This window comes from Lynx rufus, unplaced genomic scaffold (genome assembly GCF_022079265.1).
Source record: "Lynx rufus isolate CCGP_SWC_20201006 ecotype Redwood Valley unplaced genomic scaffold, mLynRuf1.p SCAF_26, whole genome shotgun sequence".
In the NCBI taxonomy this organism is placed as follows: domain Eukaryota; kingdom Metazoa; phylum Chordata; class Mammalia; order Carnivora; family Felidae; genus Lynx; species Lynx rufus.
Genome location: NW_025814841.1, coordinates 6,551,097 through 6,577,978, shown reverse-complemented (window position 1 = coordinate 6,577,978; position 26,882 = coordinate 6,551,097). Strand labels below are relative to the sequence as shown.

The window sequence follows — 26,882 nt, the reverse complement described above, 5'->3', positions numbered from 1 at the left end:
CATAGTTTCTGATTTGGTTTTTGGTCAAATCTTATTATATATATAATTTTTTTCTATTTTGTTTGTTTAGGCATTTTTACTCTATTCTTTTTACACCTTTTCTATGTCTCCTTTATTTTCCTTTCTCTCTCTCTCTCTCTCTCTCTCTGCATTAAGCCTTATAGGTTTTTGGGTTTTGTTGTTGTTGTTTATTCTCTGCTTGGTCTTTTTTCTGTCCCTTTTGTCTTTCTCTTTGTATGGGATCAGGCTTCCCACCCCCCTTTCCTTTTTTCCAGGCTTACTTCAACCAACAAATCAAAGCACACCTGGTTGAAGGTCCAAACGCTCCACCACTACAAGCAAGGAGGAATTTTGCAGAGGACTGACCAAGTGGATAGAGCAGTCGAAACACAACGCACTGTGAAAAACACTTCCTGAAGTGCCAGGCCTTGGACAGTGTATGACCCATTTTTATTTATTTATTTATTTTTTTATTTTTTTTATTTTTTAATTTTTTTTTCAACGTTTATTTATTTTTGGGACAGAGAGAGACAGAGCACGAACGGGGGAGGGGCAGAGAGAGAGGGAGACACAGAACCGGAAACAGGCTCCAGGCTCTGAGCCATCAGCCCAGAGCCCGACGCGGGGCTCGAACTCACGGACCGCGAGATCGTGACCTGGCTGAAGTCGGACGCTTAACCGACTGCGCCACCCAGGCGCCCCTGACCCATTTTTAATATAGTAGTACTTGCAGGAGTACTTGCAGTAGTATGTGCAGGACACACAACAAGCTATTAAAACACACAAAAGACAAAAACCTAGCCAAAATGATGAAACAGAAGAATTCTCATAAGAAAATCCATCAAGAAATGATAGCCAGAGAATTTCTCAAAACAGGTATAAACAATATATCTGAACAAGAATTTAGAATAATAGTCATAAGACTAATAGCTGGGCTTGAAAAAAGCATAGAAAACAGCAGAGAATCTATTGCTACAGAGACTAAAGAGCTAAGAAATAGTCATGATGAATAAGAAATGCTATAAATGAGACACAAAATAAACTAGAGACAGTAACGGCAAAGATAAAAGAAACAGAGGAGAGAACAGGTGAAATAGATGATGATATTATGGAAAATTATGAAGCTGAAAAAAAGAGGGAATGGAAATTACTAGACCACGAGGGAAGAATTAGAGACCTAAGTGATTCAATGAAACAAAACAATATCGGTATCATAGGAGTTCCAGAAGAAGAGAGAGAGAAAGGGGCAGAAGGTTTATTTGAACAAATTATAGCTGAGAACTTCTCTAATCTAGGGAAGGAAACAGGCATCCAAGTCCAAGAGACACAGAGAACTTTCAAAATCAACAAAACAGGTCAATACCACAACACATCATAGTGAAACTGGCAAAATACAAAGATAAAGAGAGAATTCTGAAAGCAGCTAGGGACAAAAGAGCCTTAACCTACAAGGGTAGACACATAAGGGTAGTAGCACACCTGCCCACTGAAACTTGGTAGGCCAGAAGGGAGTGAAAGGAAATATTCAATGTGGTGAATAGGAAAAATATGCAGCCAAGAATCCTTTATCCAGTAAGGCTGTCGTTCAGAATAGAAGGAGAGATAAAGGCTTTCCTAGACAAACAAAAACTAAGGGAGTTCATGACCACTAAACCTGCCCTGCAGGAGATCCTAATGGGGACTCTGTGAGTGAAAAGCAGCAAAGACTACAGAGGACAAGAGACATCACCACAAGCATGAAACCTATAGTTAACACAACGACACTAAATACATATCTTTCAATTATCACTCTGAATGTAAATGGACTAAATATCCCAATCAAAAGACACAGGGTATCAGAATGGATAAAAACAAAAAGAAAAACAAAAACAAAACCCAAAACAAACAAGATCCATCTATATGCTGCCTACAAGAGACTCATTTTAGTCCTAAGGACATCTGCAGATTGAAAGTGAGGGGATGGAGAACCATCTATCATGCTACTGGATGGCAAAAGAAAGCCAGAGTAGCCATACTTATGTCAGACAAACTAGATTTTAAAACAAAGACTGTAACAAGAGATGAAAAAGGGCATTATATCATTATTTAGGAGTCTATCCATCAAGAGCTAACAATTGTAAATGTTCATGCCCCCAATGTGAAAGCACCCAAATACATAAATCAATCACAACCATAAACAAATGTATACATAATAATACCATGATTGTACGGGACTTTAATACTCCACTTACAACAACGAACAGATCATACAGGCAGAAAATCAATACAGAAACAACAGATCTGAATGACACATTGGACCAGATGGATTTAACAGATATATTCAGAACTTTTCATCCTAAAGTAGAATACACATTCTTCTCGAGTGCACATGAACATTCTCCAAAACAGATCACACACTGGGTTACAAGGTAGCCCTCAACAAGTATAAAAAGACTGAGATCATATCATGCATATTTTCAGCTCACACTGCCATGAAACTTGAAATTAACTACAAGAAAAAAATGTGGAAAGCCTCCAAATACAGGGAGGTTAAAGAACATCCTACTAAGGAATGAATGGTCAACCAGGCAATTAAAGAAGAAATTAAAAAATATATGGAAGCAAGTGAAAATGAAAACATGACAGTCCAAACCCTTTGGGATGCAGCAAAGGCAGTTGTAAGAGGAAAATACATTGCAATTCAGGCCTATCTCAAGAAGCAAGAAAGGTCCCAAATACACAACCTAACTTTCCACCTAAAGGAGCTACAAAGGCAGCAGCAAAGAAAGTCCAAAGCCGGCAGAAGAACAGAAATAATAAATATGAGAGCAGAAATAATATAGAAGCAAACAAAAACAAAAACAAAAACACAACAACAACCAAAAAACAAACAAACAAAAAACCAGAACACATCAATGAATCTAAGAACTGGTTTTTTGAAAGAATGAACAAAATTGATGAACCCATGGCTAGACTTCTCAAAAGAGAGAAAACCCAAATAGATAAAATCAGGAATGAAACAGGAGAGATGACAACCAACACCACAGAATATAAGCAATTATTAGAGAACACTCTGAAAAATTATATGTCAACAAATTGGACAATCTGGAAGAAATGGACAAATTTCTAGACACCCACACACTACCAACACTCAAACAGGAAGAAACAGAAAATTTGAACAGTCCCAGTGAAGAAAAATTTGAACAGTGAAGAAATTGAACTGGGTATCAAAAATCTCCCAACAAATAAGAGTCCTGGGCCAGATGGTTTCCCAGGGGAATTCTACCAGACATTTAAAGAAGAGTTAATAATTATTCTTTTCAAACTGTTCCAAAAAACAGAAACATAAGGAAAGCTTCCAGAATGATTCTATGAAGCCAGCATTACGATGATTCCAAAACCAGACAAAGAGCCCACTAATAAGGAGAATTATAGGCGATATCCCTGATGAACCTGGATGCAAAAGTTCTCAATAAGATACTAGCAAATCGAATTCAACAGTAGATTAAAAGAATTATTCACCATGATCAAGTGGGACTCATTCCTGGGCTGAAGGGCTGGTTCAACACTTGCAAATCAATCAACACGATACTTCACATTAAAAGGAGAAAGGATAAGAACCATATGATCCTGTCAACAGATGCAGAAAAAGCATTTGACAAAATACACCATCCATTCTTAATAAAAACCCTCAAGAAAGTCAGGATAGAAGGAACATACCTTAACATCATAAAAGCCATATATGAGAGGTCCACAGCTAATATCATTCTCAATGGGGAAAAACTGAGAGCTTTCCCACTAAGATCAGGAACATGACAGGGATGTTCACTCTCAACACTGTTGTTTAACATAGTGTTGAAAGTGCTAGCTTCAGTAATCAGACAACCACATGAAATAAAAGGCATCCAAACTGGCAAAACAGAAGCCAAACTTTCACCCTTTGCAGATGACATGATACTCGACATGGAAAACCCAAAAGACTCCACCAAAAAAACTGCTAGAGCTGACACAAGAATTTAGCCAAGTCACAGAATATAAAATCAATGTACAGAAATCAGCTGCATTTCTACACACCAATAATGAAGCAACAGAAAGAGATATCAGGGAATCAATCCCATTTACAATTGCATAAAAAAACATAAAATAACTAGGGAGAAACCTAACTAAAGAGGTAAAAGATCTGTACACTGAAAACTACAGAAAGCTTATGAAAGAAACTGAAGAAGACACAAAGAAATGAAAAAACATTCCATGCTCATGGATTAGAAGAACAAATATTGTTAAAATGTTGATACTACCCAAAGCAATCTACACATTCAATGCAATCCCAATCAAAATTGCACCAGCATTCTTCACAGAGCTTGAAAAAACAATCCTAAAACTTGTAAAAAACTACAAAAGACCCCAAATAGCCAAAGTAATGTTAGAAAAGAAAACCAAAGCTGGAGGTATCACAATCCCAGGCTTTAGCCTGTATTACAAAGCTGTAATCATCAAGACAGTATGGTACTGGCACAAAAACAGACACAATGGAATAGAATAGAGAACCCAAAAATGGACCCACAAATATATGGCCAACTAATCTTTGACAAAGCAGGAGGGAGTACCCAATGGAAAAAAGACAGTCTCTTTAGCAAATGGTGCTGGGAGAACTGGACAGTGACATGCAGAAGAATGAAACTGGACCACTTTTTTACACCATACACAAAAATTAAATTCAAAATGGATGAATGACCTAAATGTGAGACAGGAAACTATCAAAATCCTACAGGAGAAAACAGACAGCAACCTCTCTGGCCTTGGCCACAGCAACTTCTTACTTGACATGTCTCTGAAGGCAAGGGAAATAAAAGCAAAAATGAACAACTGGGACCTCATCAAGATAAAAAACCTCTGCAAAGCGAAGGAAACAATCAGCAAAAAAGGCAACTGATGAAATGGGAGTAGATATTTGCAAATGACAGATTAAAAGGATTAGTATCCAAAATCTATAAAGAATTTAACAAACTCAGCACCTGAAAAACAAATAATCCAGTGACGAAATGGGCAGAAGACATGAAATAGACACTTTTCCAAAGAAGACACCCAAATGGCAAACAGACACGTGACAAGATGTTCAACATCGCTCATCATCAGGGAAATACAAATCAAAACCACACTGAGACAACACCTCATATTGGTCAGAGTGGCTAAAATTAACAACTCAGGATACAACAGATGTTTGTCAGCATGTGGAGAAAGGGGATCCCTCCTGTGCTGTTGGTGGGAATGCAAGCTGGTACAGCCACTCTAGAAAACAATGTGGAGGTTCCTCAAAAAATTAAAAATAGAATTACCCTACAACCCAACAACTGCACTACTAGGAATTTATCCAAAGGATACAGGAGTGTGGATTCAAAGGGGCACATGCACCCCAATGTTTACAGCAGCACTATCAACAATAGCCAAATTATGGAAAGAGCCCAAATGTCCATCAACTGACGAATGGATAAAGATGTGGTATATACATACAATGGAATACTATTTGGCAATGAAAAAGAATGAAATCTTGTCATCTGCAACAATGTGGATAGAAATAAGCAAAATAAGTCAGAGAAAGATCATATGATTTCACTCATGTGGCATTTGAGAAACTTAACAGATGAACATAGAGGAAGGGTAGGAAAAATAAGATAAAAACAGAGGGAGGCAAACCATAAGAGCCACTTAAATACAGAGAATATATTGAGGGTTGATGGGAGTGGGGAAAATGGGATAGGCATTAAGGAGGGCACTTGTTGGGATGAGCACTGGGTGGATTTAAGTGACAAATCACCGGAAGCTATTCCTGAAGCCAGACTATACTTTATGTTAGCCAACTTGAGAATAAATAAAATAAAAAAATAAGTAAAAAGATAAAAAAGGATTTCAACTACTGTAACTTTTCCTTTCTAAGAGTTGTAATTAATTCTTCATATCTACCTGTTCTTGTTACTTTTTGTTTCATAATTTACTGTTCATTTTTAATCAATGAATCCTTTTTCTCTTTCAGTATATAGACACTTACAAGTCTGTTGGATGGTTTCCTAAAATTCTTTGCATCAGAATTGAATTTGTGTTCCAATGCTAATATCACTGGGTGAGTTTTTCTTAGCATTAGATCTTCATTCCTTTTGGAATTGGTGCTGCAAGCTTATTTTGAGACAAAGGTTTAGTTGTTTCTGTTCCCCATTCCTTCTCCCCCTGTGCTTACTCCCTCTGAGAGCTGCCTCTGCCTTGCCACCTGGGAATGTAGTTCAGAACCAGGTCTTATAAAAGGTAAGTTTGAGCTCTTGTCTCTCAGTGATAGTGGGGCTATTACAGACTTAGTTCCAGAGCCAAAGTCCAGTTCAGTTCCTGGCCGGGAGACTGCCATGTTGTGCCTTGCCAGGTCCAGCTTCCTGAAGCCATCTGGTTCTGGCAGCAGCCAACAGTTTTACTGGGACTCCTCCTGTGCTCCGGGAATCTCTACCCAAGGCCTTGACTTGAAGCTGTAACCCCACTTAAATTTTAGGTTTTAGGATCCGTGTTTAATTTATTTACTGCTCTGACTACATCTTTCTGGCTTCCTCTTTTTATGTTTGATCAATTATGGCCATGTGCTGAAATATGAACTTAACATACCATTTCGATCTAAAACTAATTATGTGTTTTTCTTTTATGTTTATTTTCTAGAGAGAGAGCACGCACATGCACGCAAGCTGGGGAGGCACAGAGAGGTGGGGGGAGCAAGAGAATCTGAAGTGGGCTCCCAGCTGTCAGCGCAGAGCCTGACGTGAGACTCAAACTCACCAAGCATGAGATCATGACCTTAGCTGAAGTCAGACGTTTAACCAACTGAGCCATCCAGGCGTCCCTATATGTGTTTCTCTATCCTCAGATGCTCAGTGTCATTGTAGTGGACACGTCGGCTGCCTATCTAGTATCCATTCTTACCTTCTGCTGCCTATAGTACCCAACGGTATAACTTTTCACTGCCCATATGCCTTGAAAGGGTCATCCCTGATTATTTTAAGCCATGTAATAATTACATTCCCCTAGCTGTAGTGTTTCTTTAGAGGTGGACATGTGACAAGTCCAGTAAGACTCTGCTTGGAATGTTAGAGTGATACATTATCTTTTTTTCCTGAAAATATGGTATGTAAACACCTAAAACTGCTTTAGTCATTTTGACATATATTTTATATACATGTGCACACATACACACACATGTACACACACACACACACACATACAGCCTGCACAAAGAGTAGATAGAGAAATGGAATCAAGCCTTGATTAAACCTCACTTAAAGCACATTATTAACTCTGGACTTTTTAAATACAGGCATTAATAAAGTACCTTTTATATTAAGACAATTTAAATTGGGTTTTCTGTTACTTAGAGTCAAATATTTAAATGACACAGAATCTAAAGTGGTCATTACTACTTGATACCTAACCTACTGCTACATGCGCCTGTCACTGCTTTCCAAGAAGGAAAACATATTGTTTGTGTTCCATGTTTCAGCAAAAGACGAAGGTCAAAGGAAGGGTGGGGTGTAATGATACCAAACTCTCTTCAAGAATGAGATGAACTGAATTATGGTCTAAGAAAACCCACATCTAAATGGAACAAATAGCACAAGGGATCGGATGCTGACAGAGCACTAGGTAAATTCTAGGAACTGACCATGGAGATAACCAGCAGAACAAGCTAAAAAGATACTCTGAATAAACAAGTGAGATAAAAATACACTCACTGTGGGAAAACTCTTTATAGGGAATACCAGTTTTTGTTTTTAAGAAAAAAATCAATGTAACAGTTAACAGGCAAAACACAGCCAAAAGATGGGGAACGGCAGAGAGACTTGAAGAAGCAGTGTCAGTTGGCAACTGGAAAAAAAATGACTGATGTTAGGACTGAAAGTGCCACCAAAGTTACAAATGCCTAAATTCTTCCAACAATGTTACACTCAGGATATTTATTATTATTATTGTTATTATTATTATTTTGAGTGAGAGAGGGTGCAAGTAAGTGAGGGCAGAGGGAGAGAGAGAATCCCAAGAGGGGCACATAGAGAGAGAGAGAGAGAGATAAAGCGAGTGAGGGAGGGAGACAAAGGAGGGAGGGAAAGGGAGAGGGGGAGAGATGGAGAGGGGGAGAGAGGGAGAGAGAGAGGGGGAGAGAGGGAGAGAAGGAGAGAGAGAGGGGGAGAGAGGGAGAGATGGAGAGAGAGAAGCAGGGCTCACTCAAAGCTGGGCCCGTATTTTTTAACCGAAGTGGGGCTCGAACTCACAAACCATGAGATCATGACCTAAGCCAAAGTCAGATGCTTATCACCTGAGCCACCTAGGCACCCCCCAGGACATTACTTTAAAATTAAACTTTGGTTAAAGGGGGAGAAAAAGACATCGTAATTAATAAGATAAAATATATAGGATATTTGGCTAGCTTTAATATATTGAGTTTAATTTTTTTTAATGTTTATTTATTTTTGAGAGAGACAGAGACAGAGAGAGCATGAGTGAGGGAGGGGTAGAGAGACACAGGGAGTCACAGACTCCAAAGCAGGCTCCAGGCTCCGAGCTGTGAGCACAGAGCCTGATGTGGGGCCCGAACTCATGAACCGTGAGATTGTGACCTGAGCCGAAGTTGGATGCTCACCCGGCTGAGCCACCCAGGCGCCCCTGATATACTGAATTTAAAAAGTAAAATATAGAAGAGTATCTAGTCTCATAAAGACCCAACGTGGAAAAATTAGCTAAATAAACTACGAATTTGCGTTCTTGCATTTCTTTCTGACTCACTTGCTACCATCCCTAAATAGCATTGTGCACGTATCTTTTAATTGACCGTATTCAGAAATTTATGAAACGTACTACCTATTAGTACTTAGCAACATTTTCATAGATGTGTCTCCTCAGGGAAGGGAAACAAAAGCAAAAATAAACTATTGGGATTACACCATAGTAAAAAGCTTTTGCACAAGAAACCATCAACAAAACAAAAGGCAATCTACTGAATGGGAGAAGATATTTGCAAATGATATTACCTAATAAGAGACTAATATCTAATATATATAGAACTTATAGAACTCAACACCAAAAAAGACAAATAATCCAACTTAAAAATGGGCAAAGAACCTGAATAGACATTTTTCCAAAGACATACAGATGGCCAGAGACAAATAATGTAAAGCTGCTCAACATCACTAATCATCAGGGAAATGTAAATCAAAACAACGAGGTATCACCTCACACCAGTCAGAATGGCTAGGAACAGAAAGACAAGAAATAACAAATGTTGGCAAGGATATAGAGAAAAGGGACCCTGCCTGCACTGTTGGTGGGAATGCAAATTCGTGCAGCCACTATAGAAAACAGTATGGAGAGTCCTCCAAAAATTAAAAATAAAAATACCATATGATCTAGTAACTCCAATGCTGGCTATTTACCCAAAGAAAATAAAAACACTAAGTTGAAAAGATATATGCACCCCTATGTTTATTGAAGCATTATTTACAATAGCCAAGATAAGGAAGCAACCCACGTGTCCATCTATAGATGAATGGATAAAGAAGATATGGGTTGTGTGTGTTTGGATAAAGAAGATACGGGTTGTGTGTGTGTGTGTGTGTGTGTGTGTGTGTGTTTACATACACATACAATGGAATATTACTCAGCTATGTAAAAAAGAATGAGATCTTGCCATTTGTAACAACATGGGAAGACCTACAGGGTATTATGCTAAGTGAAATAAATCAGACGGACAAAAACCATATGATCACTTATATGTGGAATTTAAAACAAACAAACAGAAACAGACTCATAAATAGAGAGAACTGGTGGTTGCCAGAGGTGAGGGGAGTGGGGGAAATGGGCAAGAGGTGAAGGGGATTAAGAGGCACAAACTTCCAGGAAAAAAACAAGTGCCACTTATTGGCTAGCTTGTTGAATACATACAAATATCAGTATTTCTTTGGTATATATGTGTTTATGGTTAAAGGACAGAGAACTAGAAAACAACAAACTGGGGGCGCCTGGGTGGCTCAGTCGGTTAAGCGGCCGACTTCAGCTCAGGTCATGATCTCGTGGTCCATGAGTTCAAGTCCCTCATCAGGCTCTGTGCTGACAGCTCAGAGCCTGGAGCCTGTTTCAGATTCTGTGTCTCCCTCTCTCTGACCCTCCCCCATTCATGCTCTGTCTCTCTCTGTCTCAAAAATAAATAAACGTTAAAAAAAAATTTTTTTTTAATAAAAATAAAAAAAACAACAACAACAAACTGTCCCTTTTTTAATCAGATGGGTATATGTCTGTTTGTCAAACATGGTTTGGTCTTAGAATTGTTTTGTTTCTCTAATAATTACTGGCAATAACAATAATAATAAATAAGTATTTAAGGTTTCTAAACTCTTCCTTGGAGGAAGTGCAACAATCCTAGTGAACAAAGACAAGCTTCAGAAAAACTAAACAGCACTGGGGCACCTGGACAGCTCAGTCAGTTAAGTGCTGGACTCTTGATTTTGGCCCAGGTCATGACCTCATGGGGCATGAGATCAAGCCCCACCTTGGGCTCTGCACTGACAGCATGGAGCCTGCTGGGGATTCTCTCTCCATTATTCATAATAACCAAAATGTGTAAATAACCCAAGTATTAGTTGACAAATAATACACACACACACACACACACAATGGAATACTATTCAGACATAAAAAAAAAATATGGAAAATCTATCATTTACAATACCATGATTAAACATGGAGGACATTATACTAAGTGAAATAAGCCAGACACAGACAAATACTGTATGATCCTATTTATATGTGGAATTAAAATGTTCAATTATTTATTTTTGAGAGAGAGAGAGAGAGTGCAAGCAGGGGAGAGGCAGAGACAGACGGAGACAGAATCCAAAGCAGGCTCCAGGCTCTGAGCTGTCAGCACAGAGCCTGATGTGGGGCTCGAACCCATGAACCATGAGATCATGACCTGAGCCAAAGCTGGATGCTTAACTGACTGAGCCACCCAGACGCCCCATATGTGGAATTTTAAAAAGCCTAACTCAAAGAACCAGAAAATAGAATGGTGGTTGTCTGGGACTGAAGGGTAGAGGAAAAGATACCGGTTAAAGCGTACAAATGTTCAGTTTCAAGATGACTAAATTCCGAGGTTCTTTTTATTTATTTATTTTACTTATTTTTAAGACTTTATTTGAGAAGGCAGAGAATCCCAAGAATGTTCCGTTGCTGTCAGCAAAGAACCCGACATGGGGCCTGATCCCATGAATTGAGAGACCATGCCCTGAAGCTGAAGTTGGATGCTTAACCAACTGAGCCACCCAGGCACCCTAAGTTCTGAGATTCTAATGTACAGTATGCTGATTATAGTTGGTAATACTGTATTGTGTACTTGAAATTTGCTGAGTAGATATTAAGTGCCTTAATACACACACGTAACTGCGTGAGGTGATAGATGTATTAATTAACTTGACTGTGGTAATCATTTCACATAAGTATATAAGAATACCAAGGGGTGCCTGGATGGCTCAGTTGGTTAAGTGTCCGACTTCAGCTCAGGTCATGATCTCAAGGCTCCTGAGTTTGAGCCCCACATCAGGCTCTGTGATGACAACTCAGACCCTGGAGCCTGCTTTGGATTCTGTGTCTCCCTCTCTCTCTGCCTCTCCCTCACTTGCTTGCACTCTCTCTCTCTCTTTCTCTCTCAAAAATAAACATTAAAAAAATTTAAAAAACACAGATAAAGAATACTAAATCATCACATTGTACCCCTTAAAGAATCATGCTGTGCTAGCTAAATATATACAATTTTTATTTGTCACCAATACCTCAATAAAGCTGGAAGAAAAAGGAACAACATCTTTTTAATCTGTAAATTAGAAGCTCCTTTGTCAATGATTTTAGTTTTCATATATAAAGTTTAAGTTAAGTTGATCATTCTAATGTTTATGTATTGGTTTAGAAAAAAAAAGGATTTTATTACAAAGATATAACCATAAAGTTAAGTTTTAATATCAAAAATTATATTAAATAGGTAAATCTTTTACACACAACACAAAAGAGTTCTTTATGGAATGCCTACACACGATCTAATTCTCTATTTTCCTTGTAAGACATCTAGGAAAAGTCTTTAGTAGAATGGTACTAAGCAAATTTGGTATGACAATTTCCATAGCATAGTGACAATCTCCAAAGTTCTTTCATTTTTAAAGGGTGAATAACAAAAGAAAAGTCAACATGGAGTTAATGAAAAATTCTGCACCAAAAGAGGTTCATCAGCTCCACATGAAGAAAGGCATACCACTGAAAATTATTACCAGTAGTAGTAGTATTTCTTTCCACCAGTCATTGATAAAATAATCCAAGTCTAGTTGCTAAGTAAGCGAAGGTGGAAATAAAATTATTTACTATGGAAATGACTACAGTGCTTTCAAATTATATATGGAAAATGTACAGCTAACCTCCTCTGCAGAGTTGTCTATACTTGTAGACTCCAATCCCTCTCCTATTTTCTCTGTAAACCGGGTTTTAGACTAGTTTTTCTCCCTCACTGTTCTCCTGAAAGTGCTTCTGCACGATCACCGATGACCTTCGCGTTGCTAAATCCACTGGCCATTTCACCATCCTCATCTACATGACTTCTCCAACGAGCAGGACACAGATGATCACTTTCTCCTTCCTGAAACACTCTCTTCACTTGGCTTCTAACACTCCACACTCCTATCTCCAAAGGCTTCTCCTCCTCAGGAAGATCTTAATCTCACCAATCATCTTTCCACAAAGCCCAGAGCTCAATCCTCTTTTCTTTAGACCAGATCTCATACAATCTCATGGTTCTAAACACTATCTATTTGCTAATGACTCCCAAATTTCTATTTCGAGTCAGGATCTTTCCCTTGAACTCCAGCCTCCTATAGCCTCATTTGAACAGGCATCTTAAATCTGACACATCTAAAACGAAACTCTTGATTGCCATCCCACTCACCTCCCCTTATCTCTCCACCCTCAAATCTTCCCCATCTCAGTAAACAGCAACTCCATCCTTCCAACAGCAGGCCAAAGGCCTTCGAGTCATGCTTCCTCTTTTAGTCCCGCACTCCACATCCAGTCCATCCGTAAATTCTGGCAGATACCACCTGGTCTGAGCGCCCATCACCTTTTCACTTGGATTTCTGAACCAACCTCCTAACCAGTCTCCCTGCTCCATCCTTGCCCCAACAATTGATTCTAAACACAGCAGCCAGAGCGATCCTTTAAAAACACTGGGTCAGAGAGGCACCTGGGTGGCTCAGTTGGTTGAGCATCTGACTTTGGCTCAGGGCATGATCTCAGGCTCGTGGGCTCAAGCCCCACATCAGGCTCGGTGCTGACCGCTCAGAGCCTGGAGCCTGCTTTGGATTCTGTCTCCGTCTCCCTCTCTGCCTCTCCCCTGCTTGCGCTCTATCTTGCTCTCTAATATAAATAAATGTTAAATTAAAACAAAAAACAACAAAACAATGTTGAGTCAGATCCCCCAACTCCTCTGCTCAAAACCTTCCATCCACTCCCCTCCTCACTCAGAGAAAAAGCCAAGGTCTTTACCAAGGCCAGTTTAGCTCTCAGATCCCACCCCACCCTCCCTCACTCTGCTCAAACCTGCTGGCCTCCTTTTGCTGGTCCTCCAGTAAGACTGACAGTTTCTGGGCTTCAGCACCTGCCTGGTATACTCTTCCCTAGATAGCTCCAAAGCTGTCCCTCACTCCCTCAGGTTTTGTTCAAAAATCTCCATGACGCCGTTCCTTATTTTAAAACTACATCTGCTTCTTCTCTGGTTCTTCCTATCCCCCTTCCCTGCTTTATTTTTCTTCTTAGCAACTGTTACCATCTGACTGGATATATTTTATTTTAATTCTTAAAAATTATTTTGTTTAGGGGCACCTGGGTGGCTCAGTCAGTTAAGCGTCCGACTTCGGCTCAGGTCATGATCTCGCGGTTCGTGAGTTCGAGCCCCGTGTCGGGCTCTGTGCTGACAGCTCAGAGCCCGGAGCCTGCTTCCGATTCTGGGTCTCCCTGTCTCTCTGCTCCTCCCCACTCACACTCTGTCTCTCTCTCAAAAATAAATAAACATTAAAAAAAATTTTTTTTTAATTATTTTGTTTATTGTACCCACCCGCACATTCCTCCAGTGGAAAGTTAGCTCCATGAGGACAAAGATTTTCCTTTGTTCACTCTTCCATCCCCAGTGTGTAGAACAGTGCCTGGCCATGGAAGGCACTCAATATACAGTTGCTACAAGAATGCTGAATACGCAAACTCTTGGATGCTGATAAGGCGAAGGGATTTGGGAGACGATAATATCCAACCTCTTTCCACATGGGAAATAGGACATCCCTTCTGACGTTCATAGGAACTGTGCAGTCTTTATCCTTTAGAGTAACTCAATGTGTTCTAAACATGGCAAAAATCTCTTCATTCTCTTTACTTCAGTCTCTCTCTAATGCCTTTCCTACATCCAGTAAGAGATGAACTTACTGTCATTGAAAAATCTCTCATTTCCCTTCAGCACTACTGTCATAATATTGCAAAGGCAAAGCAAACGCATTCAAAATGGTATCGAAATACAAATAACGAAGAGAAGTAATTAACTGCATAAACAACCAAATAAACCCAAGTCTATTCCAAATCAAACTGCACTGGGAGCGATGAGCTTAATTTATTATCCACTGTAACCTTTAATGAGCAAACAGTTTTCTCATGAAACTCCTTTAAAACTAAAAAGAAGCTGGTATGGGGCCCTTGCTCATAGCCATGAAAATTAAGCGCGAGAGAAACCAGTTCAGGCTACAAATCAAATCAAACACGTCTAGAACATGCCTGGACAGGTGACAGGTACAGAAGCAGACCACTGGAGTAAGGCAGATGAGGCTCAAATCCCAGCTCACTCTTGTCTAGCTGTCTTGTCTAGCTGTCTGACCGGCGACAAGTTAACTCAGACTCTCCGTGCTCGGTTCCTTGTCTGTAAGCTGGAAATGGAACTTCACAGGGTTGCTGCAAGAGGTATTAGGTATTTCGAACACTCAGCACAACGTCTGACACATAGTAAGCTCGGAAAACAGTTATTACTAGAATTCCTATACCACTGATACTATAGCTAGGAGCTCCTTGGTACCATTGTTATTCTTTAGTGAGAAGTGTTACTATTCAATGGTGGTTTTTTTTTTTTGTTTTTTTTTTTTTGTTTTTTTACCTAGTGATGTTCAGTAGCCAGTTTTAAAGAATAAATGTATCTTCTCCTCGAGGCAGAGCACTGTATTGGATAGCCTGGCGGGTAAAGCACCTGCTTCCTAGCATTGCACATTAAGAGGCAAATGCTGTCTTTAAACACGGGGCCATGTGCCATTCTGGACCGCTCACTCACACCCCAACAGCTGCTTACGCCTAGACTGCAGGGTCCTTCCGACCAGCCACGTCGCGCGGTGCGCAAGCCGCGACAGCACGCGCTGGGTCCGGGCGCAAAGACGAAGCGCCGGCGGAGGGCTGCGGCTCAGGCAGCCCGATTCATCGCGAGCGGGCCCCGCCCCAGGCCCGCCCGCCGCGGGCCGCACACCCCGGCTGCCTCCTCCAGCGGACTGTCACGGCCTTTACCCGCAAGAGCAAACAAGAACCCTCGCCTCGCAGGCCTTTTCCCAGCCCCCACGGGCGGCACGGCCCAGAGGGAAGCCAACACGGACCCGCGACGCCCCGGTCTGGCTCCCTCCGGTCGCCGAATAGGGGCGGGGGCCCCGGGCCGCCTCCCCCACTCACTCCCCCAAAGCCCGTCTCCCAGGCCCCCGGCCGGGGCTCTCCGGTACGTCGGGGCCGGCAGGGGAGGTGTCAGCGGTTCCGTCCTGGGGCCGCCTACGGGCCCCGGTCCAAGTACCTTCGAACAGGCCGAGCACCGGCGGCGGCGGCGGCGGCAGCTCCAGGCTGAGGGAAGGAGAGGGGCGGGCCACCGAGACAGGCGGAGCCCCAGTTGTGCCAGAGCGGCCTCACGCCGCGTCGGTCGGCGCGCCCTCTGGAGGCGGGAGGCCCCCTCAGCGGCTCGGCCTGCCCTGAGCTAGAAACTCGGAAAGAACCCTCTCTCCATTAACTGCGCCTGGAGAGGAGAATGACAACCTCAGAAGAGGCTTTTCAGACCCGAGTCCAGGAGGATTTCGCACTTTTCACGTCTTTTTCTAAATATACATCCCACCTCCAGATAAATGAAGGCTTCAAAGCAAGGACAGTTTTATTAAAAGCTGTAGGCATCAACTAATACTCACTGGCTTCTGGGTAAGTCTAATGTAATAACCCAAATGGACATAGTCGTGACTGCTCTAATTCTAAAATATGATGCGAAGTTGTTGTTTGTTTGTTTGTTTTTTTCTCAAAAACGGTTTGAATATTTACATCCCACTTTTCTAAGATTCCTGGACTAAATGCAACTTGTATACAGCCAAAACTCATTGAAAATGTGGTGGGTGGTGGGATGGTTAGAAATTAATTTACTGGGAACTTAAAAAAAAATACACACACACACACACACACACACACACACACACTCACACACTCAGCTGGTTAAACGACTGACTCTAGATCTCAGCTCAGGTCTTGATCAGGATGGTGAGTTCAAGCCCAGGGTGGGTCACGCATCTGGGACTTGGAGCCTACTTAAAAAACAAAAATAATAAAAATTTAAAAAAGAATTATGATTTCAAGGCATTCCACATTTTCTTGTGCATTAACTACCAATGCATTAACTACTCTTTGAATTGATGACATTTATTAACCAATTCATCATGGATGTCTTCCTTGTGGTTTGGGTTGAGTTTAAAATATCTTCATCGATGCCTGTAAATTGTGCCAAATCAGGAAAGAATTTAAATCTTTTCCCAGTGTGTTCACAGAATGCACTTCTCTTCATTAATTGGTTTACCAAACAATCGGAAAGCCCATTTATTACTTCTTTTCAAACATATTCCCCCCCCTTTATGAATTACTGCCTTTGTTTGACCTGAAAAAATGCAGGGACTGTGCAGACAGCCTTTTTTCTCTGATGAGATTAAGGGAATGAAATGTATGCTACACATATTCTGTGAATCTTCCCTGTCACTACACCAGGGGACATCAGCAGATTGGTCATTAGGAGTGCTCAGAGAATCCATTCCTGCACTTCCAATAAGTTAATGCTTCACATGACCATGAACCCATGAACGTGCCCTATTAAATGCAAACCAAAGTATCCCCAACTGCATTTCTGCTTAGCAAGAGCCCAAAAATGTCTGTATTCACTCCAATGTTACTCACCCAGAGAAGAGAGCCTTGGGAAGTCTGAGTGGAAAAAGACAGCAGTCTTTATTGTAGTTAAAATGTTTTTTTTTTTTTAATTTTTTTTCAACGTTTATTTATTTTTGGGACAGAGAGAGACAGAGCATGAATGGGGGAGGGGCAGAGAGAGAGGGAGACACAGAATCGGAAACAGGCTCCAGGCTCTGAGCCATCAGCCCAGAGCCCGATGCGGAGCTCGAACTCACGGACCGCGAGATCGTGACCTGGCTGAAGTCGGACGCTCAACCGACTGCGCCACCCAGGTGCCCCTGTAGTTAAAATGTTTTAATTTTGCAAGCTTTATGGAAATGTTTGACCATGTGTACATACTTCCAGAGTTCCTACCAGGGTCTTGGAAGGGACCTGTATAAGGGAGAGGGGAGGCTGTATTCCATATTGTCACTGTAACAAATCATCACAAACTCAATGACCTAAAACAACACTAATTCCTCATGTTACAGTTCAGGAGGCCAGAAATCCAAAATCAGTTTTATTGGGCTACAATCAAAGTGTAGGCAGGGCTGCATTCCTTCTGGAGGCTCTAGGGAGAATCTGTTTCCTTATCCTCTCCAGCTTCTAGAGGCTGCCCACATTCGGTGGCTCGTGGCCCCTACCTCCATCGTCAAAACTAGCAATGTAGCATTGTTTCTCCTTCTGTCCTCTGCTTCCATTCTTGCGTCTTCTCTAACTTTGACCCTCTTGCCTTATTATAAGGGCCCTTGGCTTACATTGGGCCCACCTTGATAATCCAGAATCTCTCCATCTCAAGGTCTTTAACTTAATCGCATCTGCAAACTCCTTTGTACCACACTAGGTAACAACATCACAGGTTCTGGGGATTAGGACATGGCCATCTTTGAGGGGATGTTATTCATCCTACTACAAGGGCTCTGAAGCTCAAACTCCATTCCCTTCAGGTGAATCTGCCTCTTCTTCCTCATTACCAAAATCTGTTTGGTCCTGAGTTCTGATTGTGAGACTTCGTTGGGGAGAAATACCTGTAATTACAACTGGGATAAGCGTTACGGGGGCAGAGAGAAGAAATGCTGTAAAAAAGACAAATAACATGGGACCTAATTTAGGTGGAAGGGCAGTGATACCTCTGAAGAAGTAATGTTTCATCTGAGACACAAAGAATGAGGAGGAGTTAATTATGCAATTAACAAAGAGAGTGTTCCAGACAAGGGAGTAGTACGTGTGGCCCAGGAGTGGTGATGTCAGAAGGTCAGCATGGGGGTGCCTGGCTGGCTCAGTCAGTAGAGCATGCAACTCTTGATCTCAGGGTTGTGAGTTCAAGCCCCACGTTGGACATGGAACCTACTTTAAAAAAAAAAAAAAGTTCAGTGTGGCCAAATTGTATACCTACCATTGAATCCTTAGCACTAACACAGTGGCACATAGTAGGGGCTCAATAACATTAGCTTAGTAGTCCCCAGCCCTGGCAGCACATTACGGTCATTGCAGGAGCTTAAAAACACCTACACCCAGGTCCTAGCCGAGACCAAATAAGAAGCGTTTTGAAGCATAGACCTGGCATCTGTATTTTTAAAAGCTGCTCAGGGAATTCTGTGCAGCCAGCGTGCAGAGTTGAGAACCACTCTGTCACGTACAACTGAGTGAATGAATGAATGAATGAATGACAGAGAACATTTGCTTGGCATAGGATTTTCTTTTAGGTGGTTTGCTTCTGGTTAGGGAAAAAAGGAGTTTGGGCTATATTGGTGGTATATTACGATCCAGTCTTAGAAAATGCAGAAAGGGCTTTCAAAAACATAATTGAACACCTATCAGAAGAGACTCAAAGTGATCTGGCAACCATCCGCATGTAACCAATTGTCTCCGTAGAAAAGAGATGTGTTGGAATGGGAAGGTGTTTCAAAAACACACCCTACCTACAAAGGAAGAGGAACTTCTACTTGTTGAACTTTAACGTTCCAGGTTGGTTTTTTGTAGTACTAATGAATGGCCATCAGAGGGAGACGTGCTCCTGTAAGTGTTGCTTCTCCGGGTCGCCCATCCCAGACACCAGGCTGGGGAGAGAATCGGGTATTTTTAACAACACTGCTGATTCTCAAGGATTAACCATTGAATGACTAAGTCACACACAGGGTATGAGGCATGTAGCATATATTTGTCTACACCAGAGTAAGATTCATTTCGGTTTCCCAACAGTTTAAACATTGAAACCACCAGAAAAAAAAAAAAAAAATGAAGCGTGCACGTATGCCAGGCATTGTGTTTGCAACACTGAGGAAAAAATTTGAAGCCTAGTAGAATAATCTGTTCCTCCAGCAACCAGCACAACTAGAAATTAAGTATGTAAGCAAAACTTTCTGAAAGGGATCTCTCTCCCTTTATTCATTTGCAAAGGAAACATCTTAGATCTTGAATTTCTGGAGTTACTAAGAGTTGCACCCCTGGAAAGAAGAAAAGAACTTGGCTTCTTGCTACAACAGCCATTTGCTGTTTTTCTTTGCACTTATCCACACATGCCGGAACCACACGGATTTTCACACATATATTAGACGAAATAATGTATGTGATGGGAACGTATATAGTGCTTAGTCCTGATTAAGCTTCCCTTCCAAAAGTTAAGGAGCTGATCATTAGTAAGGGAATACCTTTTGCAAGGGTTTAAGCAAGTGAATTGCTTTGCAAAGCCTTTAAAAATGATGTGGAGCACCTGGGTGACTCAGTTGAGCATCCGACTCTTGATTTGGGCTCAGGTCCCGATCCCAGGGTTGTCGGATTGAGCCCTGCATCAGGCTCCACACCGGGCGTGAAGTCGGCTTGAGATTCTCTCTCTCCCTCCCTCCCTGGGGGAGGAGTCCAGGAAGTGAAGGTGTAGAAGAGGGTATTGAAGCATCAGATAAAATGTCACAAACTTGTCTGCCTGAGGATTCTGGATGCCAAGCATGGCTTGGGTCTCTCTGAGGTGGGCTCCCCAAGGGAAAGCTCATGGAGAGGTCTATGCAGGTTGATGCCTAAATAACTACTGCTTCTGTGAGTCCCCTACCAAGCATCTGGTGGTGGGCCCAGGGCTAGGCAGGGCCAGTAGGCGAGAAGAGGAGCTAGATACGGAGTGGAGGGGGGCAAGGACGAATTAGAAACTGTGGGTAACTTCCCATCTGCATGTCATTGTACCTGATGGTGAAGAGACCCTCAGAAGGTAATGGCTGCTCCCTTGCTTTGTCTCCCAGTCCTCATAAAAAGCCCCCTTTGGGTTAATTCTAAACTGTAACCATACAGGAGAGGGAACTCTGGGAAACATAGTTCCAATTTAACCAAGTTGATAAAAAAAAAATCAGTACACACATAGGCTCTTATAACTAATTTTGCAGATAAGAAAACCAAGGGCTGTTGAGTTAGATAATTTGGCTACGCTCACATTGCCAACTAAAAGCAGAAGCAAGCTCAGAATTCAAGTCAGGAGTCGTCTTCCACTCCACTGTCATGCCTCTCTTCCTTTGTGGTGCTTAAATGCTCTTAAGTATTTCAAGAAAATCTTAGAAAAATTTCAAGCATCACTTCTGAGTTCCCTTCCTAGGTCAAGAGTCTGTGAGTAAGTAGCCTGCACGTCATCACTACACATAAATCAGACTGTCTCGATTCCATTAATCTCTGGGCACCTGGGTTACAAGGGCCTTATGGTGAGGAGTCAGGCCTGTGACCGCCAGATCTCAGTCATTGAGTAATGAGTTATGAGCTCTTAGGCATGGGGAAGTCGTATCTTACTTGGGATGTAGGGATTATGTGCAAACCTAAGAAATGATCTCCCAGAGAGCACCGCTGGGTGTCATTGGAAAAGTCAATAAAAACTCTGCAGAGTGCACAAGAAATGACGACGTCCAGCCACATCTATGATCACTTATTTTACACTTCAAACCAAGCACTAGAAACTCAGAAGTCAATAGGTTTATGCATTTTTTTTCAGAAGCGGGCAAAGAAAGGCAATGGAAGATATCGAAAAGCTCACAACCCAGGCTAGCCTGGCTTTTTCTCCTTCCTTTTCTGGTCCCAAATTTCCTTCCTAACCTTTTAATATTCCCACTCCTGAGAGACATGCTGGTTCAGGGTTTGTTAAGTGTGGGCAAAGGAGAAGCTGAGGAAGGGTTCCTGCTGGTCCAGATAATGAGCCGCCGGTTCCAGCAATCTGTGCTGTTAGAGGGTTCGCTTTAGCCCCAGCACGGTGCTTAGCTCACTCCAGGGGCTCACGCTGAACCCACATTTTAGGCTTCGAGGGAATCGTAACTCTCATATTAGTCTCAAAACAAACTCCGGGCGAGCATTCAAACAGAAGCAAAGCTCATCTCGTTCTCAGTCCTGAAACATACTCCAGGGAATGAGCATTCTCAGAACTTGCCGCGGTTCAGCTCTCAAAAAACACTGATCCTGTGGTTTCATTTCCACCTTTACAAAACTCTGGCGCCCAAGTCAGGATAAAGCCTGAGGCTCTTCTCCTCTGACAACTATTTTCTGCCAATACAACTGGACTAATACATCTTTTTAACTTAAACTCCTAACCAACAAGAAAGGAAACTTGTGACATTTTTATAGGGGAAAGAAAAGGGTAGATAAGTAATACGAATTACTCTTATCCTATATATTTATTTTAAGGCAAAGAGAATGGGAAAGACTTACAAATGATTTTTACTTCTTATAAACCTGAAAAATGTATTTTTTTTAATGTTTGTTTTTGAGAAGAGAGCGCAAGCCGGGGAGGGGAAGAGAGTGAGGAGGACAGGGGATCTGAAAAGGGCTCTCTGAGCACAGCAGAGAACCCGATGCAAGGCTCGAACCCATAGACCACGAGATCATGACCTGAGCCAAAGTCAGATGCTCAACCAATTGAGCCACCCAGGTGCCCTGAAAAATGCATTTTATGTGTCTATCTTCCAAGCTCACGAGGTACATTAAAAAATAAATGCAGTTGCCTTTTGTGTTTTTGTTTTATCATCCAGCAGGATTAAAAAGAAAATCCCAGGTAAGAGCGCTTGCACTGGAGCAGTAAGGCTTTAGGATTTTTTTTCTACAGCGAACTCACTAAGATCTCAGCCTATCTTCATCATCACCCCGAGATCACATGTCACTTGTTTTAATCTTGACGAAGGAAAAGGGAAAAGAGGCTATGAGAAGAAAAAAGGGAAAAAGGACATCTTGACACAAACAACCCATCATTAGTTGCAAAAGAGAAAGTAATGCTGACATATATAATTGATAGAAACCCAGTTACCTGTAAGAAACCATAGATTTAACCACTATAATATGAATTCAGTTGATAGATGAAGATAAACTCTGATGTGCAGCCTTCCTATTTTCTTCCTCAATCTCGTGCTGTACAAGTTATGGGGAGTGGAACCGCCTTCCCTTTGCGCCTAAGTGGGTATACTTGTTGGTGTAGTGCCTCTGGAAAGCCCGATGCTCCACCAGCTATTGTGAAGCAAGATCTCTACAGCTGATTGTTGGACAGAACCTGTCTCCAAGTGGCTGACTTCACAACATATATGATTCATAACTGCCATTTCATTTGTTTCACTCATCATTTTTGTCCTGCAGAAAATAGCATTATTCCAACTTCCCTTGATCGGGACCCAGATGCAGTAGATTTCCATCACCTCTTCCTCTGCACACTAGACCCAGTTACAAAGAGGGGGATCTCCCCGGAAATTCTGTGGGGACTAGTTTTCAGTAAGAATAAGAGCACGCGTGTGCACAGAAAAGCCAACTCACACTTGCAGTCTCAGCCTGCTGCTCCAGGCGTCTCCACCCCAGACAACTGTTGCACCGCAGAACCCATCACATAAGCGTTCATGTGGACAGATGGAAAAGCCATTAGGAAGTACAGCCAACTTTGTGTTCCCACAATTCCGGGACAGAAACCACATTCAGTGCAGGAGGAGTGCAAAATCGCCAGGGTCAGTGCCTTTAAATCAAATGAATGTCTAACCTCTTCCAAGATGTTACACAACCAAAGCCCATTTGGTTAGCTAAAAAGACTTTGCCCTCCAGAAAAGTACGTGGGCTAGAGGGCTAGACCAAGGAGCCACGCCCACCATGTACTTTTTCCATAGCTCTAAGTTTTCTTATCTGGAAACCTGTTCTACAAACAACTGATTACTTAAGAATGCAACAAATAGCTATTATAAAGTAACTTTTAAGCAAAGAACAATTGTACATCAATAAAGTGGGGGGAAAGAACAATTACAAGGCTGAAAAGCCATCTTCTAAAGGATTATTTGTGTTAGCCATACCTTTTTTTTTAAAAGTTTATTTTGAGAGAGACAGAGACTGCGTGAGTAGGGGAGGGGCAGAGAGGGAGGGGGAGAGAGAGAGAGAATCCCAAGCGGGCTCCACACTGCCAGCACAGAGCCTGATGCGGGGCTCGAACCCATGAAGCCACGAGATCATGACCTGAGCCAAAACCAAAAGTCAGACGCTTAACTGACTGAGCCACCCAAGTGCCCCAGCCATACATTTTCTAAGTTGACCCAGCATGCCTTATTTTGGGGTGGTAAGAGCCAGAAAAACATATCAAAGTTTTTCTTGACTATTTTTCTCGGGTCCCTGAGGACAGGATTGAGGCCACCGTAGTGAAGGAGAGAAGTACCTTGTGCTCCATCTGTGGCAGTCCAGAGTCCACATGGGCTCCTGCCTCGGTTTGCCTCATGGGCCTCGGTCAATACACTGCAGACGGAAGACTAGAAAGCATCCAGAGAGGTAGATGGCTCCGTTGCTGAGTTTTATTTTGTTTTGTATTGTAGGATCACTTTGGCCACTATTTTCCCACTGAGGCTTAGAACCTGTTTGGTTTTCCACAAATTAAGATCACTTAGCCCTTCCCAAATTCACTTTGAGGTCGAACTTAAAGTGATTTCTAACGCATACATTTAGCATAAGGTTCGCTTCCCAAGTGTCCACGAGGAGATGTGTGCAAGCCATGAGCTCACCACATACTGATGTAGACTGAGACCTGACTTTGGGGAGCACGTCAGCCCTTCTGACAAAGCCCAGGCGTGCTTCCCTCCAGAGGACCCCACAGGGGTACAGGGGCTCCAATCACAATGGAGTCAGCTCTGCCCTTTTATCTTACATTTTGTGAACTTTTCAAACTAGTGTTTGCATGTGAGCAGAGTGCTTACGCCAATAGCTTTAGAAGAATGAACAGCAGTAGGAACAAACACCTATGTCTAGAAGTGGAGAGAAGGGATATTGGTGAAAGCAGATGAATCAGAAGAAAATTTGGTTGACTGGGATCCAGTTTTGCGGGTATAAACGGAGTGAATCTGTAGACTAAAGCATATGCTGGTAATTTCCCAAGCCATGTTATACCACTTAGGAGTTACTGGAAGGATTTCAGTAGCTACCTACCTTTACAAAGTTCATGTGCTGGCTGATGTCTCCTCCCGTGTGGCGGGACCGTGCTGCTGGGAAGGTCCGGCCCAGCAGCACCACAGAAGAGTGACGTTGTCACCCCCAGGAGTGATGGGGCCCCATTTCTGGCTTCTCTCAGAGCTTCAAGCAGGAAAGACCACTCTGGCAGTGGGAGTTTAGGCTTTTCACCCAATGATGAAGTGTTTTGATCCAGAAGTAAACAAAGCCCCCAACTCTTTCTAGATGAAGACAGGCCCAATAATCCCCAAAGGGGCTAATCTTTCTTCTCCCACATAACTGCTTGGGGATGTACCATTTCACAAAGTTTTGAATTTTGCCTTCTACTATCCCAGTATATGCTTGGGATGCACGCCATCCCTTGTTTCTTCTCATCTCCTGACATTGATGATGATCTCAGTGTCTTGAAAAAAAAAACTTAATTGTAATCTTTCTGGTTTTGCCATATTCAAATAAGGGATAAACTGCTCTGCTTATTTTTTAGGAGTGCTGCATTTGTGTATGCATAGATTCTGATCCCTGTTCTCTCTTAGCTTTATCTCCTGACTACTCTCCAACCTAAAACTTTGCCAGCACAGGGGGGGTTTGCTCCTGGTTTCACGAACACTGTACTCATTCTCCCATCAGCTGCCCTTCCCTTGCATATGTGTGCCCCATCTCTCCTCCACTTGGCTCTATACCTTCTTCTAAGTCCCTCTTCCTGACCACCCCACCTTCCTCCGACGCACAGGTCCACACTACACATTGGACACCTACCACATGCTGTCTGGGATTATTCACTCTTAAGTATCAAGTGGAAACGTGAAACTGACAACATTCAACGATGTTTGACCTGCAGAACACCAACTGGGTACGGTTCAATCTAGTGTCTGCATCTTCTCACCCCAAGTACAAGTTCTCTTTGCATTCTCGGTGTCTCCAATAGGCCCTGACACAGTGTAGGTGTCTGCTACTAAAAAGAAATAGATGGACTATTCTGAAATTGGCAAAACAGTAGATAAGCTTCTATTTTAATCTGACAATGTATTCTAATTAATTAATACAGTCAGTGTGGGTGACTTGGGATGCTAACGGTTCCCCCCTGCAAAAACATCCTACTATCGCCTAAAATATAAAACTTTATGGTACGAGAAGCGATGGCTGGAGGCATTGCTGTATAAACAGTACAGGGCTTTAATCGACTCTACACTTCAAAAAGATCAGTCTCGGAATTTTCATCAGTAAATTTTATATTCACTAGAATATATTTCATATTTATTACATAATTAGTTACACAATCCAGTTAGAAAAGAACCTTAGAATATTGCACTTTATCTAATTACATTACATAAATTCTTCTGTCTCTCTCCCTGATTGCAGTCTTAATTCCATATGTAATCACATTTATTATCATGATAAACTGAAACCAGATAAGGAAAAAACTAAAAAGTATCCATAGTCTTAAAGCTAAGAGACATACACAGTATCCGATAGTGAGTGCAGGGCCCCATTGCTTTCCAAAATAAAAAAGATTCAAAGTAGTGTGATGCTTATTGAACTGAATTCCATATTCTAAAGACAGAATACAGTTACATCAGTGGAGAAACAGAGAACTGGGCAGCCTATCCCTTTGAGTACATCGCTATTGGTGGACTCAGACTTATGTAAGGAAACAAGTAAGTATTTCATCACTTCCTTGCCCTGGTGCTGTGGACAGATCAGTGAAGTCCATCCAGATTTCTTTTTCAATGATTCCATTTCTTAGAGCCACGTTTTCCTTAGGTGTTGAGTCATGCCTTCAGAACCTAACCCCCAATACATTTAGAGTGTTTTATGCCGAGCCTTTCATTCATGTAATATCAGAACAGATTGAAGACTTCGTCAAGCCAGGCACACATCTCTTCTGGGGCGGGGAGAAAAGAGCAAACGACATACTAATTGCTTTGGATTTGTTGTTTGTCGTTTATGAGTCCTTAAATCAAACTATATAACTGTGGTTCATAGTTCTCTTTAATCTTGAGATTAACAGAGTTCTGAAGTACTCTTGGTCAACACTGCCATCTTAACGTCAGAAGAAAATGGGAAGGAGTTTAACTTCTTCCACTCATGCTAGGAAGCCCACTTTCAATTCCTGAGCTCTTTCACTGTCGAGACAGCCCCTAAAGGACATTTTTAAAAGTGAGAGTTTCTCA

The 26,882-nt window shown here is 41.9% G+C and overlaps 1 protein-coding gene across 1 annotated transcript in view; it reads right to left on the bottom strand.

Annotated features, from left to right (window-relative positions):
• Window positions 1-15,957, bottom strand: part of ANKRD46 (ankyrin repeat domain 46) — a 41,533-nt gene extending 25,576 nt beyond the window's left edge. The window contains exon 1 of the mRNA XM_047088864.1: window positions 15,896-15,957. The gene's annotated coding sequence lies outside the window, so the exon portion shown is untranslated. The remainder of the gene's footprint in view (window positions 1-15,895) is intronic.
• Between the last annotated feature and the right edge of the window lie 10,925 nt (window positions 15,958-26,882).